This window comes from Ascaphus truei, chromosome 2, assembly GCF_040206685.1.
Source record: "Ascaphus truei isolate aAscTru1 chromosome 2, aAscTru1.hap1, whole genome shotgun sequence".
Lineage (NCBI taxonomy): Eukaryota > Metazoa > Chordata > Amphibia > Anura > Ascaphidae > Ascaphus > Ascaphus truei.
The window spans coordinates 479,973,635-479,992,375 of record NC_134484.1 but is presented as its reverse complement, the minus strand read 5'-3'; the positions used below and the strand labels follow the sequence as shown (position 1 = coordinate 479,992,375).

Below are 18,741 nucleotides of genomic sequence, written 5' to 3'. Positions count from 1 at the left end.
AGCTGTGTGTGCATACATATAGCACAGTATGTACAGACATGGCCTTTAGCGCTCATGGGAAGAGAGTTCACTTGTGTCAGTAATGACTCATAAAATTTCGATCTCTGTTAAGGCCACCGCTAAGTGTCCCAAACAGTTGCATACATTTGTATTAATGCAACCGTCTCTCTTTCTGTGTTTTAAGATTACCTTTAGTATGGCAACCCTCAGATCGTTCATCTTATGGCCAGTGTCAGAGAAATGTTCGCCGACAGGACTGTCTCTTGTTCCGCGTGTGATGCTGTGGCGATGCAGGTTCATTCTCTTGTTTAGCCCCTGTCCCGTCTCACCTATGCAGTAGCAGCCCCCTGGACATTTAATGCACATGATTGTAGAGGGAGAAAGGGGGTGGCCAGGTATTAAAGGAGTTGCACTCCATATGGCCATCCCCTGACCTCACCAGGGAGACAAGGGGTTAACTGGACTGCGGTCCAGGGATGTGGTTTGCACCTTGTTATACCTTGAAAATGTATGTTCCCCTGTTCCCATGTTTCACCTTTAATGTTGTTTCCCAAGGCAGGGATAAAATCCTGCAGAGATTCCTTTGCACAAAGGGAAGCAGATGGTCCGATGGGCGACCCAATGTCTAGAGACTAAGTATTGATCAACAGACTTTAATTGTTACCTGAGGGCGGAGGAACATCAAACTGGAGTGGTTTGTAAGTGTTATGTCTACACCTACAAACAATGAAGCTCCTGCCAGATACTTCATTTGGTAGACGGGTCGTCGCCCCTGATTTAATTATGGGGCTACAGAAATAAGACCCATAGAGTCCCAGTACACATGGGCCAATAAGCTGGGGGGCATGGGCTAATCTGTCTCCATGTTAGGGATTGGATACAGATAATTGTTCACCAATAGTCTGTATTCAACGTTAAGAATAGGGTTACACAGGTATATAAACTGTGTCAACCCTACAGTTTTTAGTTGTGCTTCTGATTCCACCTGGAATGTCACCGGATTGCTGGAGAATTGCTAGCTGATACTACTCCATTCCCCATCCTTAAGTAAGTGTTACCCTCTTGCCTGTTAATTGTACTATATTGCTGTGTTCACCTTTTTTAAGGAATAAATATATTTTATTATATCTAAGCCTCGTTCAGTTCAACCCAGATATTTGGTGTTCATTATATCTTGTCACAAGCTACCGTGACAATGATGAGGTACACGACATTGCTGGAGGAACAGGTGAACCTTCCTCTGATTTTGTATTCCCGATTCCTGTGTGGTATTTGTATTGTGTCCGCTGTGTAGAGCATTGCGCAGGTTTTGCATCTTGCGCCCTGGCATGGTTTCGTCCCGCATTCAGTTGTGCTGCTGAATACTTTACTCCTCACCATAATATTCTTGAGATTATGAGGTTGTCTGTATGATAATAAGGGTGCTTCAGGGAAGACCTGTTGCAGTCTTGTATCTTCCTGGAGGATGGGTTGTAGTTCCCTGGCGATCTTGCGTAGGCTCCTAGGTGTGGGTTATATGTGACCACCAAAGGTACCCTGTCGCTTGTCTCTTTCTGTTTGTATTCAAGGAGATCACTTCTTGGTATTCTGGTGGCTTTGTGAATTTGCTGGTCTACAATTCTGTGGTTATATCCACGGTTTATAAAATCTGATCTCAAGGCTTTAATCCGCTGGTCTCTGTCTGCTGTGTCGGAGCATATCCGGTTGTATCGTATGGCTTGACTGTAGATGGTTGCATTTTTGGTGTGTGTCGGGTGGAAGCTATTGTCCCTCAAATAGCTGGCTCTGTCTGTAGGTTTGCGGTATACAGAAGTCTGTAGTTAGTTGTTCTTTATGGTGACGGTGGTGTCTAGGAAATGTACTTCTTCCGGGGAATGGGTGAGTTTGAGGTTGATGGTCGGGTGGAACGTATTGAAGTTGTCATAGAACTGTAGGAGGTCCTGTTTGCCAGAGGTCCAAATCAGTAGGATGTGATCGATGTAGCGAAGGTATGTAAGGGGTTTCAAGTGACAGGTGGAAAGAAAGTCACTTTCCAGTTGCGCAGAACAGATTGGCATACTGTGGCGCCATCCGAGTACTCATAGCAGTCCCAGTTGTCTGGAGGTATGTGTCATTTCCAAATGTGAAGTAGTTATGGGTCAGAATAAATTCGATGCATTTAGTCACTGTCTCTGTGAGTATGTATATATATATATATATATATATATAATCTGTGTATATATATATATATACATATACACTAGTGTGATAATTTGACCAGACAATGATCTTACTAGTATTATGAATCTGCCCTCTCTATCCTTTTTGATTACATTGGGAACAAATGGTGTGCTGCGGTTGAAAAAAAAATCGCCACCCCTCTCTTTCTGACCGAGGCTGAGGAGTGATAAAATTGCTGAAATTGTTTATCGCAATATTTTGGAAATGCTGAGTTTTACGTATCCCCCTCATTCTTTTAAATTTGGAGAACACCAACCTTCTTTTGTTTAGGCTGTTAAAACCTTTAACGTTTAATGATATTATTTTTAAAGACGTGACTGGAGATATATCTGCTGGGAAACCTTCTTCTTAGATATTTTGAGAGGGCTAGCGGGACAACCCAGGCCAGATGGAAGAGAATGTACCTGAGAGATCCCGGCGAAGATTGTCTGTTAGAGGGAGCTGGTGCAAGAGAGGACCACAGAGGGGAGACTAACAATAACAAACCAAAAAGAGAGTAATGTGGGGTGTAATTACCCATTGCTCTGGTGCCCTTGGGGACAAAAAAGGGGTATAACCTTGGTAAGAGGGGGTACCAAGGGACTTGTGTGGGGGAGCAACGTTACACTCCCCTTGTGTAGGGGCAAACAAACTTTAAGCCATAGAACTGCTGTCCCACGAGCTTCCAAGGCCCCACAAACCATAATTATAGGTAGTATTACCGCACACATAACAGAATTCTGAAAACAATATAACTTTTCAGTAGTCCATAGAGCGAACCGGAGTCTCTCTGAAACTTTAAACTTTTACCCACCATAGGTAAACACAAGACATCACTCCCGGGGTAATGGAAGGGAGAGAGAGGGGCCAGTGTCGATGGGGATAGATTCTGGGAGACCATTTGAGGGATATTTTCAAAAGGCAGATCGGAAGGAACCCTCATTGCGCGTGTGAAGGCCTCCTTGGTTTTGAAGTAGTGGAATCAGAGGATGACATCTCTGAGGTTTTGAGACTGGTGGGCGCGGTCATAGAGCCCTGTGACGGTAGTCTAGTTGTAAGGCCTCCTCAGTTTGGTCAGGTAGGACTTGGTTTACCCATTTGGAAAAAACTCTTCTGGATCCGTGATTGACTCGGGGATGCCTCTGATTCTGATATTGTTTCTCCTTTCCCGGTTCTCGGAATCCTCTTGTTTCTCCAAGATCTCACATCTGTTTGTAACAGAACCTTTCAATTGCCATAGAGGTCCCTCAGGTCCTGCTTCCTAGCCATGACATGAAGTTCCTGTTTGAGGATGAACCATATGTTGTTTTTTTGGTGCCCCTGTCTTCTACGACTCTTTTGGGGTTAATAATCTTAGGCTTGAAAGCTCGTACTAAATGCAGTATATTTGTCCAATAAAACAGATCATTCCAATTCTGTTTTCTCTTTTATACAGACACATTCTGACATCCAACAAATATAGATCAAGGAACCTCTGGTCAGCACCTCCAGTGCAGCACTGCCCACTGGCAGCACCTCCAGAGCAGCACTGCCCACTGGCAGCACCTCCAGAGCAGCACTGCCCACTGGCAGCACCTCCAGAGCAGCACTGCCCACTGGCAGCACTTCCAGAGCAGCACTGCCCACTGCCAGCACCTCCAGAGCAGCACTGCCCACTGGCACCACCTCCAGAGCAGCACTGCCCACTGGCAGCACTTCCAGAGCAGCACTGCCCACTGCCAGCACCTCCAGAGCAGCACTGCCCACTGCCAGCACCTCCAGAGCAGCACTGCCCACTGCCAGCATTGATCCACGCTTGTTAAGTGAGTAATGGAAATATTTTGGTGTCTGAAATCTGCAAGTAGGGAATATGTGATTATTTTGCAGTTATGCGAGTCAAACACCCAAACAAATCTTGTTTTCTTATATTATCTTCAGCAGGTAAGAAGATAATATATTTTCATCTAATTTTCTGCCAGAAGGGCTAGTAATACATTTCTTTACAAGAGGTAGTATATTATACCAATATCAGAGGAGGTGAAATCACAAGAAGCGCCCCCACTCCCAGCTTTACATGATGGATTTTCCTTTTCTTATAGCCAGGTTTCCCTGTGGTTGTGCTGAAGAGATTACAGATTAAATCAGGGAAAAAAGAGGCGAACACTGAAGAACATCTGACCCCAATAAAGAGTGAAACTGTTCCATTTACTGTCTCGGGTGAGTACCTTTTCCCCTTTGTCTGCACAAAGGTGTGTTATCTTGTTACAAGGAGCATGGTCACATTTAGCGAATATGTATGGTTATTTGCCTCTCATTGGAAGTCCCCAGGCCTGCTGGGTGTTCTGGAACAAGCCACATGGAGCAGAATTAGAAGTGCAATTTGGCTCTCAAACAGGTATAAAGGTTGGAAATGCAGAGTTATGGGCGTCTGACCATCAATAGACGCGATAAAAACACATTACGTAAAAACAAATTTAAGGGACCCTTCCCCTGTCTGACCAGTGTATTCTGCCTGTGCTCATGTATGGATGTGAAACCGAGACCCTGAATGTGAATATAATTGAGAAGCTTCAGACAACGCAAAGAAATATGGTGAGATGTATGTTGGGTATTACCCAAAGAGCACTATGGGTAGGGAAGGTTAAGGGGGTGGAGGGGTTAGAGAAGGAAGACCCCCGCTGCAGCCTGATAAGTGAGTGTATTCACTGTGGGGCAATAGGGCTAATAGGCATAAGTGATACAAAAAGAAATCCCCTTTGAATGCACTTGCAGTGTAGTATGATAAGTTGTATTCTTAAAGCCCTTTAATGGTAATATTACAAATGATTATAAGATTGGTCACATACAATAAGATAAGGAGTGGCAGTGTAGATGCTGTACTAACATGCACACTGCGGTGCTGTCAGTGCCTTACAGACTAGCGCGATTTCAATATCAACCAGCAATGATAAGGGTTAATCCTGAGCCCATTGTCATAGCAACAACTAACCTATAAATATCCTGACCTTCGAGAAAGCGTAGACACGAGAAACGTACGTCAGGTGGTAAGGGCGTCATGATGCGGAACGGCTGATTTTGTAGCATACCGGACAGAAGAGATATATTAGTAGCTCTCTTCACTTTAACGAGGCTATAACTTGATGCAGGCTTTGAACCGCTCCTCCAGGCTTAGGCTGCGCTTATAGTGTCGGCGACGCGACGTCGCTTCATTGAATCTGTAGCATGCGCTTATAGTAGGGGCGACGGAGTGACCTGATTCCCTGTAGTCAGTAGAATTAGATTATTACAGCGACTGTCTCACCATGTGATAACTTCTGATGGTGTGTGTGTGTGTGTGTGTGTGTGTGTGTGTGTGTGTGTGTGTGTGTGTGTGTGTGTGTGTGGTGAAACACACTATATTAACAACTTTAAAATAGTAAAGTCTCCCGTCATTTAAAGTAAATTCAGCATACAAACACAAATTACAACTCCCCTCCGTTTCTGCCTTCCCCCTTGCTCTTGTCTCTGCCCCTCTGCCTTCCCCCTTGCTCTTGTCTCCGCCCCTCTACCTTCCCCCTTGCTCTTGTCCCCGCCCCTCTGCCTTCCCCCTTGCTCTTGTCTCCGCCCCTCTACCTTCCCCCTTGCTCTTGTCTCTGCCCCTCTGCCTTCCCCCTTCCTCTTGTCTCCGCCCCTCTGCCTTCCCCCTTGCTCTTGTCTCCGCCCCTCTGCCTTCCCCCTTGCTCTTGTCCCCGCCCCTCTACCTTCCCCCTGGCTTTTGTCTCCGCCCCTCTGCCTTCCCCCTTGCTCTTGTGTCCGCCCCTCTGCCTTCCCCCCTTGCTCTTGTGTCCGCCCCTCTGCCTTCCCCCCTTGCTCTTGTGTCCGCCCCTCTGCCTTCCCCCTTGCTCTTGTGTCCGCCCCTCTGCCTTCCCCCTTGCTCTTGTGTCCGCCCCTCTGCCTTCCCCCTTGCTCTTGTCCCAGCCCCTCTGCCTTCCCCCTTGCTCTTGTCTCCGCCCCTCTGCCTTTCCCTTTGCTCTTGTCTCCGCCCCTCTGCCTTCCCCCTTGCTCTTGTCTCCGCCCCTCTGCCTTCCCCCTTGCTCTTGTCTCCACCCCTCTGCCTTCCTCCTTGCTCTTGTCTCTGCCCCTCTGCCTTCCCCCTTGGTCTTGTCTCCGCCCCTCTTCCTTCCCCCTTGCTCTTGTCTCCGCCCCTCTGCTTTCCCCCTTGCTCTTGTGTCTGACCCTCTGCTTTCCCCCTTGCCTGACGTCGCTCCCCTTGTAGCAAGAGACGTCTCCCAAAAACAAATTACAACTTTCGCTATGGAGAGAGGAGACGTCATTTGTAGCCAGCACTATAAGCGCAGCCGTAAACACACACGGAGTGTGCCTGTCTGCAACTGCGCATTTTTGCGCTGTTTGACTCACTATCCGGACCAGATGGGTTACATGTAGCTCACCGCAAAATAATGTGCCAGTTAAGTGTTCCAACTACACTATTTGGATACTCACTGCAGAATGTCGTAGTGATTTGGTTGACAAGCAGCATAATTTGTGATGTGGGGGGAATTGGACACTTATTTAAGGACAGGGAGCACTACAGAAGATACAATTGTGCTTTCAACTGTAAGATATATATCTATCTAATTGGTCTTTGACTATGGTCTAAGATCAGCGGTGCGCAAACTGAAGGGCGCGACCCCCAGGGGGGGGGCAGGAGAATTTGTAGGGGGGTCACGGGCGGTTACAGAGGCCCTGCGCCTCCCCCAGGAATTAAATGCCGGGGGAGGCGTGAGGCCTCTAACTCACCTGCTGCCAGCCGGGTCTTCGGCGACGCTTCGCCAGGGCAACGCCGCTGGGTCATGTGACATTACACGCTGCCATGGTAACGTGCGTCAAATGACGCGGTAGTGTCACGTGAAGTCACATGACCGCAACGTAATTTGACGCCGTGTCATCGGGGGGTGGGGGGGAATTCATGGTTTTTTATTTTTTTTATTTATAGATGTTATTTGTAAGTTGATTGCAGAACAAAGCTCCAAGTATGTAATGCCTTTATGAGTGATGTGCTCTCTAAAGGGACGGTCCCGCATTCAATCAATGTTATTGTTTACATACCCAGGATCCCTGGGTCCCGTGTAATACCTCCCCGCCTGTGATTGTGGGTGGAGGAGGTTATGTACACCTCAGGCGTGGGGTGGTTTTTGATTCTTTTGATTTCTTTTGGTCACGAGACGGGGACATCATGGGTATTTAGGGTTGATTGTATGTATGTCTTTTCACTCTTTGATAAAGCGCAAACACTGAGCGAAACGCGTCTGAGGGGGTCTCTTCCATCGCTGTTTATGTGCCACAAATAAAGTATTTTTGTACCAGTAACACGCAGTCCAGTCACGATTTTTCCCTTTGCTTGTGCACCGCCTCACACACCCTGGCTCTATGGACACTCTTTCGGCTGGAGCACGCGGACGGTCCGTTTGAGCCCCAACGGCATGAATGTTGATTGGGAGATAAAACATTTTCTCCAATAGCTTTTTCTCCTCATCCACAAGTAACCATGATGAGATATTTATACAATGATACATTTAAGATTGACTGATTGTCAGTATACCTTTTTTTACGGTTATATTGCTCTCTTTAATGTTCTTCTTCCTCTGGATGATCTCCTTGATCCTTTCTGATGTTTCTTTGATACTTATCCCTTATTGTTCCTTAATGTCGGGTGATGTTTCCTTTGTTTACCATCTATTCAATATTTTAAAAATGATTAATATATATATATTCATATGTCTTTAGAGACTTATGAATATCATTGATGTCTGAATTATTAACAAAAGGTTTTTTGACCCATGTTGCATGTATATGTATACATATATATATATATATATATATATATATATATATATATATATATACATGGAGTAAGAGATTATTATTATTTATTATTTTGAACAATTAAAATCCATACATATATATGTGTATCCTTTGAAAATATATTTCTTGAGTGTTTTTAATATATATATATATAAATATAAATATCTAAATATAAATATCTAAATATACTTTTTCATTTTGTTCATTTTTTCATCTTTATCAATATATATTTTCTGCAAATTTATTTTGACCCTTTCAGCATTTACTTGTTTTTAACATTACATATTATTGCTATTTTTGAGACTCTTCAAGTCTAATTTCAGTTTTAGTTTTTAAAATTCACACATTTTTTGTCATGATTAAATCATGAGTTGGTTGTTGTTAGAGAAACATTTGGTAGTTAATTTTTGTGTTATGTTTGTGTATATATACACACGTGTATACATATTTCATCACATGTTCTTTCGTTAGTTAGATTTCTCTTTTTGTGATTAACATACTGTAGTGTGTGTGTGCATATTGGATCCCACCGGGTGTGATGCTGCTTTCCTGCATAGCGGTACACTCCCCACTCAAAGTTTCAAAAGCTAGCATTTCATGACTTGCACTACATCGTATGTAGTGTATTTGCTCCAGTGTCCGTGCGGTTTACAATACGTGGGATGTACCAGCAGGTCCCTCAAAGTACGGATACTGGAGCATATAGGGAACATCAGGAAGGGATTCCAACACACAGTGTATCCAAACACTTTCCTCTGCATCCCAATAGCAATCCAGCAGGCCTGGTCTATAGAGCCATCGAGCATGTCCCCGGCAATTGGCGTGGGAGAGACAGGTTAGCCAACCTGTCTCACAAGGAGACATTCTGGATTTATAAGCTCAAGACACTCTGTCCATCAGGGCTTAATATTGACAGACTTATGGGTCTTTATATAAATGACGATAATATGCATGAAGCAATAGCACTTTGTCAGCCAAGCATGCCCCCTTTTTTCATTCGGCACACCCACCACTATCCTATTTAGGGATACTGTTTCCCTCCTTTAGAGACTCACTTAGAGACATGGCAAGTTTTCTATTGTATTTTATTGTTTCATCGACATTGGAATATTCTTGTCTTTATAGGAAGAAATTTGGCATCAGAAAATCAGTCCATATACCTTTGAGATATACGTTGTTGCCTCATACCACCTGTGCCAATATATTGTTACTGTCACTGTCATTGATTATGAAAGTTGCCGTTATCTGTTATTTTGGGCCCGCTTAGGCTCTCATCAAATGTAGGAACTTTTCCATCTTTTGCATAAAGTGTGATTAATGTCAGTTAGCTGTTTACCATCACTGTCTATGGATAACCACTATTCCATTTACTAGCACCCTTTGTTGTGCTTATTTTGTGATTATGGCATATGTTTTCAGTCAAGCTCTCTATATTGAGCTTATACATGAACTTTGGACATCAGATGTGAGCAAATTCAGACGAGCATTTAGTAATATCTACCTCTGCAATAAAGCACATGCTGTGCCTGTTTTTATGATCGTGTTCTTTTATGATTGTTTCATGCGGTCCATAGTACTCAGATGAGGGAGCCTCATCAAAGATGCCATTTACCCTTATTTTAGATCCCCCTTCAGAGACTAAAAGCCCATATTCTTTTTATTTTGTATATATGTAAAAACATTTTTTTTCATATTCAGCATTAGACTACTATTCCCATTACATTGCAGAGTGCTTTTTTAGGATTATAGGTATGTCTATGCTATATGGACATCACGCAGGTTATTAGCACTTAAAAGGCATGTACTCAGCCTCTATTTGTGGCGTTTCATTATCTGTACCTGTACCTGTGCATGCAAGGTCTTGTATATAATGTATACCCTGTTCACTTATGTAACTGTATTTGTAACCATGTGTAACGGGTATTCCCTCCTACCTGACCCACCCAATCTCACATTGGCCCGTGTGGTCTAACCAGTCCCCATTACATGATCGTGTCTGGTGGTGCACCTGTAGGCAACAGGGCTCCTGAGTCTCCCGCTTGATGGAAATAGGGGATGTCATCCAGACAGGCAGCTGAGGTAGTGGGTGCGAGTCCTACCTATATCATGTGCAGCGCCTCCACCTCATCAGGATCTGTGCTTCCGCAGGGAGATGGTCCTGGTGAGGAACTCCTTCTTGGTGGTGACTGCCAAAGTTGAGTAACTTCACACTCACACAGTGGGGGTATCTTTGAACAGGGCATCTTTATTGATGTTATCGACATGATAGTCTGCCCCTTGCAGCTGTCAGCTTTAGCCGCACTTTTCTCCGTGCTGTCCCTTTGCCAGGTACGCCCTCCCAATTGGAGTGGGATCCCCCTCTCCCCGTAGGGAGATCACCCCTGTGCCAGGTCCCTGGACACAGTGTGACCTTGACAGGCTTGATTTGGAAACCAGTGCCACTAGTTATAGCACTAGGGTCACAAAGCTATCCTGCAATCCCTTTTACCAGAGCCAAACACTTCAGCAACAACAACCTAACTTTACAGTGTTGTGCCTTATATACCTCAGGGGACAGGCACATCTCTGATGTCACTAACCAGGGACTCAGAGCATGCAGCCACTTCCATCCATACATAGGGCACCTCACCAGGGTGTGAGGGAAAACCTCCATAACTACTGCTGGCATTCCTGTACTTACCAGGGTTTACTGCCAGCAGGGAAGATGTCTGCAGTCCATTATTATGCATGGCTACACATGTATTATTTGTCATTTAACTCTATGCCCAGGACATACTGTACTTGAAAATGAGAGGTAACTCTCAATGTCCTGGTAAAATATTTTATAAATAAATAATTGACAAATTTGGGGATTTCATTTTTTTTTATTTAGTTAAATCTGGCAAATATCTATCGCATTGTTTTCTCTAAGCCGCGCAATTTATTCTCTCCTTATTTTGAGGGGGGGGGGGGAAATCGATTTCAAGTTTTTTTTTTTTTTTTTTTTTTAACAAGTTCAATGTGCCATTGTTATTCAAAGCATTGTAATGCTCAATGCAGCCTTGTGTCATATGAGCGTGCGTATGTATGACATGCAACAGCCATGCTTGTCATTAACCAGGAAGTGGAATTTCTCAGCTGGCCAGGGACAGCTAGTTTGAAACCTTGCAGCCAAAGCATGAAACATTTCATTGTGAAATTTTATTAAAAGGTGATCACACAGACAGATAGATTTATCACATACAGTATGTGCTGTGCCAAACAAGCATTTAGAAAGTACCTTAACGGTTAAGAAATATGTCGATTAATGCTTTAAGTATACAGATACTATAGTAGGTATGTGTAAATACACCCCAAAGTACGCTTTAGTGCCCATGCGTCAATGCATTTACGGGCTATGGCACGCATACAGAACATTATGCGTGTCATTGGGAATTACAGTTACTACTGCACAGTACATTATATTTACCTTCATTATAAACCTTGCCAACCAGGTGGAGATGACCCAATGTCAGGGGTATACTGTGCGTAGCTGCTCGTGTCAACCATGTAGTCGGGATGCAGGCTGATAGTTTGGTCCCTGCTGATGATATTGCGACAGGTAGCCAGACGGAGCCATACAGGTATAATCAGATTTAGGTTGGTACTCCGGTAAGGGGTTTTCAATGCCGGTTGGTCCGTAATGGTAGTATTGGTATGGCAGGTACTCTGGCTGGTAAAACTGTGGTTGCTCATTATAGGCTCGGGAAGTACGATTATTCAATCTTTGTCCCAATCTTTCTCTTTTTGAAGTTGCCATTATCAAATATACCCACAAAAGTTAGGTGTAGTGACCAACAACCTTAACACTAGGAATAAACTAAACGATTTAAAGACCCCTTCAAAGACATTCTTTCGAGGGTTCTGGAAGACTCAGGGGGCGTGGCTAAGAAGGTTTTCAACAAAAGAATATATTGAATGTAAGATATCATTGGCCTAACACCTATTTGCAAGAATAACAAATACAGACCATACATACATAGATATAAGGAGAACAAAAGAGGGGTTGCACCCGCTCAACCTAGTGTGACCGCTAGGGTCACTTGATCAGACTGGTGCAATAGGGCAAGGGGACTAATCAAAACACAAAGAACACTGTATGATGCAAAGACACAATGCATACAGATAAGGCCCTATTGATGCACTCAAAGTCTGAAGGGTAGGTCACCCTAATAAAAAAGCAACAACACAGGAATAATCTGAACTAAACCTATAAATGGTATAAAGTGAATGCTTTATTAGGTGGGTAAAAAATGGTACCAGAATAAATGGTGAACAGAATGAACTAAATACAGTATGTGCTAGTGGGGTAAGTAACCAAATAGTTAATCCAAAACGATTGGAAAACTACACATAAGCACTATAAGTATCAGATAGCACACAGTCAATGCCTGTGGTATGAGGCAGTGAAGGCTAACTGAAATGGATGACGTCACTGGAGCACTTAAGAAAAAACGTTATCAATATTTATATTTGATAGAAAAATGCATACAAAGTACAGAAAACTAATAAAGAATTTGAAAAATGACAGAAAACAATAATCTCCAGAACTGTGCCTTTCAAAGCATAGAAGAAACGCTAACATGTACGAGGATGAGAAGGGCAACACAAAAAAATACGTCAAAAAGCAAAAATGACTAAATCATAGGGTACACATCACAAAGCATCTATTTATATGCAAAATGTGCAAAAACGTCAGTCAAGAAGGGGGGCAACGTTTCGGGATCTGACATCCTTCCTTCTGGCCCATTCCCACGTATAAAACCGCAGAACTTCCCTTATGATGTGTCCCATCTCAGTAGTTTGAAACTCGAAATAGTCAGTCACACTCGGCTCATCTGGACCTCTCATTTCCATGTGTAGAGTAATGTTAGCCGCCGCAAAGATCTAATATTGCCGCAGGGCATCTGATGTCATCAACATCCACCAGCTGATCTACATCGCACGATCAGGAAAATTCAACGAGAGCCCACCAAGGTAGGATAGCGGCCTGGTTACTGTAAGTTGTTATGACAACTCAAACCAGGAAGTAAACAACCTAATTATTCATCCAGCGGGAACTCCGATCACAGGTAGGATACATCGAGTAATATAAATGGAAAGATATTAGTCCAAGGGGATATCAATTAAGTAATAATCCCTGAAGAACAGGGCATTACTGGCCAATAATGCCCTGGCTGGAAGAGTTGATTATTACTATTATAGGCTAAATGTAGGCTTATTTCATAAATAATAGACACTTTTGTATAGTTAAATAGATTTTGTTATTCAAATAAAATGGTAAATACATGAAACCACCTCTATATACACTTACACTGCAGATATCTATATCCACACACTGCCGCCTCCTCTGTGTACACACACGCACACACAAAACAGCACACCACACACACACACACACACTGGAGCTCTAGACACACAACCAGCACCTCCTCTACACAGCAGCTCCACACACACACACAAACTCTGCTGCTACACATGCTACACCCATAAACACTGCTACTGACACACACACACACACACACAGTTAAATGTCCTTAAATTCGCTTTTTCTATAGACTCACGTCAGCATAACAGAATTCAGCATTCTTGTCGTTTGCACACAAAAACAAAAGTTTATTTTGAAAATAATTACTTACATACAAAAATAGTAAGAATGACGATGGTGATGTTTCAAATAGATTGATATTCTTAAGAATAGTTGCACATAGTAGCCTTCTTTCGGTTAATATTCTCTCCGGGTATTAACATATCTTTTTTCTTCTCTTCATGGTATTATCAATCTGGCCTGGTCTTTCTTCCTCTTGCCTATCTTCTCTCAAGCTTACTAAGCTCACTGTTGTATTTATCCAGATAATATTCCTTGAATCAGCTCTCTTAATATATATTTCTATTCCAAATTAGGTCCTGCAGTTTCAAACTATGATCGCATAAGAAACAGCACACGTATTCTAAACATAGAATACCAAATACAGTATGGACTGGAAGATTCTGAGAGCTTTTGTCACAGCCTCTACTCTCAGCTAAAGTCACAGTTGTCTATAGTCACTCAGTGTCAAACCTAAACAGGGTTTCTGCCTACTCTGACCTTTTAGGACAGCTGCACCGTCAAAATAACTCTATAACTGAACATACAATCATATATATATATATATCAGACAAATATGTAGATAATAGTATTTGTAACCATGTATTATTTGTCCTAACTCTGTGCCCAGGACATACTTGAAAACGAGAGGTAACTCTCAATGTATTACTTCCTGGTAAAATATTTTATAAATAAATATGAAGGAAAGTCCAGACTATTATACTGTATACTTTAACATTCTGCCTTTGATAACAGATTCATTCATTACAATATAATTATTGCTAAATTGGATTTCTTACAGCCCCCCTAAATTAGATTGTAATAGAATCACTATAAATCATTCAAACAACCATACATATCACATTCAAAAAATATCAAACAGAATGTCAGAATATAGCATACCTCTGAATCACTCGTCCTTCACAATACATATCACCAATAGTTGAAAAATAATACATCATGTTATAACAACGTACAATGATTAAGGCAAATGAAATATTTTCCAATACTGTTACATTACAACAGATTTCTTTAGAAACTTTGCCCATTAAGCTTGTAATTATCCATCATGTTCTCTTTTAGTTACAAAGGGGAGAGAAAAAGGGAAGGGAAGGTGGGGGGGGGGGGGAAGGGGAGGGGGAACGGCGTAGAAGAATCACTTTCCACTTGTTATCAGGTGTCCTGCACCACCTCTACTGACGCCCGGCTCCTGTCCACCTCTCAGAGGTCCCTAGGTCAGAACCACTTCTGCTTTTCGGCTTCTAACTATTTGGAATATCGCTAAAGCCCTGGGGAAACCCTGCTGTCAGATCGTCATATCTAGCTCCCAGCCACCCATCAAAGGAGAACTCACCTAAATCTATCAAAGCCATATTGTGGCATCATTCATCCCCTGGATATCAGTCTGAGCCAACCATAATGACCAGACTTTTTTGAATTTATCGGCCGAATCGTTAACTAAACTCGTTAACTTCTCCATTCGGCAAATGAACCAAATTCTGTTTCTGATTTTGTCTATAGAAGGAATCGCATTCTGATTCCACAATGCTGCGGTCTCACACCTCATAGCGGTAGCAAAGTGTGCTATCAGCTTGTTACCCGATCTAGATACCTCATTCGTAGGTTTACCTAATAAAAATAGCCACGGGTCCAGCTGAATTTTGAGTCCCAAAAAGATCCTCTGCAGCCAATCTCGGATCTGGGTCCAGACCGGCACTATTTTCGGGCAAGACCACAGCATGTGAACCAGATCCCCTTGTTTCCCGCACTGCCTGGGGCAAAGCGGGGAAGAGCCCCGGATGAATTTTGCTAATCTAACTGGGGTGAGATACCAGCGTAATAATACCTTATATGAGTTCTCCTTCAATGTCGTGCAAATGGAACTAGTAGCTGCGGCTCTGAACACCGCAGACCAGTCCTCGTCATCTAGATGACCCTGAAGATCCTCCTCCCATTGAACCATAAATCAGGGTTTGACTGTCCTGTCAGTCAGTGTTTACCACCCCTCTGTACAAGGCAGAGATCAGTCCCCGCTTGTCTGCCCCGCGCACGCAGAACTGTTCAAAATTCGTCAACGGTGGTCTCACCGGGTGTGCGTTGTAATATGCCCGGACCTGGAGGTACCTCATAAATTCAGTGTTGGGTAAGTCTGTTTCCGACTGTAATAGTTCAAAGGATTTAATTTTGCCTTTATCCTCCAGGTCCTTCAATCGCCTAATCCCCAATTTACGCCAAAGCGGAAAACTCTTGTCTGCCAACCCAGAAGCAAAATCCGGATTGCCGTACAAAGGTGCCATAAGGGTGTGTTTGGAGGTTATTGAGCGATTACCTTTAGAAGCTTCCCAGACCGAGAGTGAGTTGAGCACAGAGGTCAGCGGAATGAGTACATCCTTCACCCGTGTCCTCGGGTACCAGATCAGGTCCTTGAGCTTCAGCGGGGCGCACACCTCCCTCTCTAGCGCCACCCACCGCCTGAGCCCAGGATCTCCATGCCACTGCGTAATTTGGCACAACTGTGCCGCTTTGTAGTAGGATATAACGCTCGGAACTGGCAGGCCACCAGCTTCCTTAGCTTTGTGCATCATTTTTACTTTAATCCGTGTTTTTTTACCGTTCCAAATGAATTGTGAAATTGCTTTTTGAAGCCCTGTAATGTCTGCTCGTACCACGGCAATCGGGAGAGTTTGGAACAGATATAGAATCCGGGGAAGGATATTCATCTTGACGCTATAGATCCTCCCCAACCAAGAAATACCATATGCCTTCCATTCCTGTAGCTCTTTTTTGAGAGTCCTCAACAGTTTGGGATAGTTAGCCGAATATAAGGAGCTTGTCTTTTTCGTGATATGCACTCCTAGGTATTTCATGGAAGAAGGACGCCATCTAAACTCAAAATTGAGTTCTATCAGCTTCTCCATTTCTCTTGGTATGTTGAGGCTTAAGGCCTCTGATTTAGACTGATTTATTTTGAAACCAGAGATCTGGGCAAAACGCTCTAGAAGCTCGAACAGATTGGGTAGCGAGATGAGCGGCTTGGTAAGGGTTAGAATGATGTCATCTGCGTACAAAGCCACTTTGTGCTCCTGGGAGTGGATTTGTACCCCAGAGATATCAGCGTTGTTCCGAATTTGTGCTTCGAGTGGCTCAATGCATAAGGCAAATAGCAGGGGCGAAAGCGGGCATCCCTGCCTCGTGCCACTTTTAATTGGGAAAAGTTCTGAGGGGAACCCCTGGTGTACCACCCTAGCTGCTGGTGCAGCATATAATGCCTTGACTGCCTGTTGGAATATGCCTCCAAACCCAGACGCTCCAAGCGTGGACTCCAAGTATGGCCAATCAATCCTGTCGAAGGCCTTTTCCGCATCTAGGCTTAGGGCTATACTTCGAATCTCGTTGGCTCCTATAAAGTCTATTATATCCACAATCCTTCTAGTGTTGTCGGCCGCTTGTCTATTTCTAATGAAGCCAACTTGATCCGGGTGGATAAGCCTCGGCAGGATTACATTTAATCTATTGGCCAGTAGTTTAGAATAGATTTTAACATCTGTATTAATTAATGATATTGGCCGGTAACTTTGGCAACTAGTGGGATCCTTATTCTCTTTATGAATTACTGAAATTGACGCTTGGAGCATCTGCCCCGGGAAGGGCTCTCCTGCTAGTACTCCATTGAACAGCTGGAGCATATGTGTCACGGGAGACTCCTGTGGCGGGTAGGATCTCGGTGGCCGGAACAGCACGAGCGTAGTAGGGGTCACAAGCAGAGGTCCAAGGCAGGCGGCAGGCAGCGAAGTCAGGTACAAGCAGGGGTCCGAGGCAGGCGGCAGGCAGCGAAGTTAGGTACAAGCAGAGGTCGGCAACGAGGAGACTGGAACAGGACAGGCGGGGCAGGACAGGGACTAAGAACAGGGAGCAGGGACTGAGACCGGGGAGCAGGAATAACCAGGGACAAGCCAGATTACTAGCAAGGACCTTTACTGTGAGCAGACTACAATACAGGTACAGGTACAGGAAACAGGTCAGGATCAAAGACAGGCATGAGCATACTGTAGGAGTCTGACTAGCAAGCAAAGGCAAAAGCAACAGACAGGAAGCAAGCTATAAAGGACAGAGACAGGAGCAACAAGAAGACAGACAGACAGAGGAACCCAGAGCCAACAGAAGACAACAGCACACCCAGTGGACAAGGAAGCTATGGCTAGGCAGGAGGTCTAGGCAATCCTGACATTACTCCCCCCTCTCAAGAGCGTTCTCCGGACGATCCTCCAGGCTCTTCCCGGAGGCCTTGATGAAATGGCGACTCAAGGTGACCCACCTCTGGTGGCTTGTCAGTGGGCAGAGGGTACTCCACAGGTACATTTCGTGCAGCAAGGAACCTCCAAATGGGTGCGTTCAACCCAAAAGCAGGGGCAGAGAAGCCAGTAGATCCTCCTGACAACCCTCCTGGTTTAGCAAGGTGTCCCTGATGGAAGGCCGACTCACGATGGCCTTCGGACAACACTCCAAGTTTTGCAGGAACATAGGGATCAGCAACAACTCCGGACAACCTTCCAGGCTCTTCAGGGACATCTTGATGGAAGGCCAACTTAATGTGTACGTCAAGTGCTGATGGGAAATCTGTGAGAGGTGCATTTATCCTTATCTCAAGAGCGTTGGCATCAGCATCAAGAATATTAGGCATAGCAAGGAACTTCACCAGGGATCCGTCTAACGTCATAGCAGGGGCATCGGACACAGATACATCAGGCTCTTCACATGCGGCAGAGGGGACATATTCACTTTCCGTGGTCTCTTTTTGTGACCAATATATCTCTTTTAGTTTTGGAATCTGGAACTTCCCAATGGATACGTTCAACTCCATTGCAGAGGCATGGACATCAGGAATGTGGGCATCAATGACGGGTGCAGACTTTTCACATGTGTAAGTGGGAACATAGAATTCACGCTCCATGGTCTCCTTTTGTGACTGCCGTTTTGTGGTATCACCTAAAGTCTCATTAAGACCAGCTATTTGATTTTTCAGCTCTTGAAGCTGTCCTTCTGCACTTCTTTTCCCACTCAATGCAGTTGTCAGTTCGGCTTCTTTGGAGTTGAGTCGCGACTCCATATCTCCC

At 44.1% G+C, this 18,741-nt stretch overlaps 1 protein-coding gene across 2 annotated transcripts in view; it reads left to right on the top strand.

The window, feature by feature from the left end:
* LOC142488399 (uncharacterized) overlaps positions 1 to 18,741 on the top strand; it is an 87,558-nt gene that overhangs the window by 42,802 nt on the left and 26,015 nt on the right. The window contains exons 2-4 of one of the 2 annotated variants that reach the window (XR_012799406.1): positions 3,635 to 4,001; positions 4,278 to 4,395; positions 9,148 to 10,869. The gene's annotated coding sequence lies outside the window, so the exon portion shown is untranslated. Of the gene's footprint in view, positions 1 to 3,634; positions 4,002 to 4,277; positions 4,396 to 9,147; positions 10,870 to 18,741 lie in introns of those variants that run through there. The other variant, XM_075588881.1, reaches the window with a different exon arrangement.